The 1846-nt window shown below is 39.4% G+C and overlaps 1 long non-coding RNA gene across 1 annotated transcript; it reads left to right on the top strand.

The window, feature by feature from the left end:
- The first annotated feature begins 1084 nt into the window (after positions 1-1084).
- LOC122586768 lies at positions 1085-1436 on the top strand. The gene is made up of 3 exons (XR_006322065.1): positions 1085-1126; positions 1225-1326; positions 1412-1436. It is a non-coding gene; the product is annotated as an uncharacterized LOC122586768 (long non-coding RNA).
- Positions 1437-1846: the final 410 nt, after the last annotated feature.

Genomic DNA, 1846 nt, shown 5'->3' with positions numbered 1-1846 from the left:
TTAAAAATTTTGATTAAATAAACTACCTTAGACGTATTAAAAATTACTATAAAGTTAAATTTAAAAGTATAAAAGTAAATTTATATTGTATAAATGGAGTTCTAAAAATTATTATCAAGTAAAAAAGATATATAAAAGTAATTAAATTTGTGATAATTTTGTTATATGATTTGTATTTTGCAAAAAACGTATAATATGATTTGTATTTTGCAGTATAGATGGCGACTTACCATGGCGGTGATGGCGGCAATGAAGACCCACGTCGACCATGGTGGAAGATTACATGGGGCTGCAAAGGCAGCGGCGGTAAGGAATTTGGTTTTTTTATAATTCATATTTTAATTTAATATTTTTTTACTAACTTGTCTTTTTAGAATTTGGTTCTTTATAATTCATATTTTAATTTAATATTTCTTTTACTAACTTGTTTTTTTAATTTCTGCTAGCCCCACGAAAGGGAAAGGGGAGGGGGCCCTGTCAAAATTTAAATCTGGAGGCCGAGTTCGCGAAAAAGGGCCGCCTGTCGATCGACTTTGACACGAGCAACTTAAAAACGTGGCAGACGATCGGCCCAAATTCTTCTATGTATAAGAGCCTCATTGGCACCTTGGTCCGCCACATCCCTCAGACATACGACTCCTGGGACCATGTGCCTGCTGAAAGAAAGGATTTTATCATCCCGACTCTTAACGTAAAATATTATTCATTTTTAACTTCTTCTTTGATGTTTGTATCAATTTTTAATTTCGCTAACTTTTACTTTTATAAATTGCAGACTCGGTTGGAATTGGACCACTTTATTCAGATTCCTAACCCCGAGGATCCTATCAGGCGGGGGTTCAGGCTATGTGTTGATAGGGACTGCTCCGATCAGTATCGGCTCCGAAAGAGCCAGTTCAAGAGAGCCCACTTTTCCAAAAAGGGGGGCCTGGATGCAGTTCCCCAGTTGGAACAGGCTGTTCCTCCAGAGGGTATGTCACAGGAGGACTGGAGAGCTTTGTTGGGGTATTACCAGAGGGAGGACCGGGTGAAGCAGTCGGCGAGAAACAGCAAGAACAGGGGCAAGCAAGTTCTTGCGGGGACCCATGGTCGTAAGTCTTACTCTCAGTACGTCCACCAGGAGAAGGTTAGTTATGAATTATATATGTATTAATATATATACTTGTGTTTAAAAGTATAAATTAAAGAATGTATATGTCTTATGATAAATTGATGTGTTTACAGGTTGAAAAAAACAAGGACGTGGACTTGGTGGATTTGTTCGAGATTAAGCACAAGAAGAAGAAGGATAAACAATGGGAACACCCGATGGTTGAAGAAATACATGTATGTGTCTCTCTGTAGGATTTTATATTTTTTAGTATTAAATGTTAATTAATCAACCTTATGTATAATGTAATGTTTTTTACAGTCTCAGCTCAAGAAGAAGAAGGAGGAGGAACAGGACCCCGTTCCAACACCAGATCCTGACATTGTCATGGATGTACGGGGACCCTGGGCGAGGCATCGTCGAGGCATAGGGCGGGTCATCAGGCAGATGGGTACCGAGGCGTATGACTATACGCATCTTACCCAGGGACAGCCACGTGCATCATTCGACTTGAACAATGACCCACCTCAGCCTAGCCAGACGTCCTCCTTATTTGAGGAATTATTTAACTATTCTAGTTATGCACAGGCTCCTTTTCCTCCTCAGGCGTCCCAGCAGTTGCCCACAGCCCCTCAATACTCAGGCGGATCGTATCATGTCAATTTAGATGACGATGATGATGATGATGAGAGCGATGATGCTCATGATTAGTATTTTGTGGTTATAAACAATATATTTTTTATCGTATCAATTATG

Source organism: Erigeron canadensis, chromosome 2 (genome assembly GCF_010389155.1).
Source record: "Erigeron canadensis isolate Cc75 chromosome 2, C_canadensis_v1, whole genome shotgun sequence".
In the NCBI taxonomy this organism is placed as follows: Eukaryota; Viridiplantae; Streptophyta; class Magnoliopsida; order Asterales; family Asteraceae; genus Erigeron; species Erigeron canadensis.
This window is presented reverse-complemented; position numbering and strand designations above follow the sequence as displayed.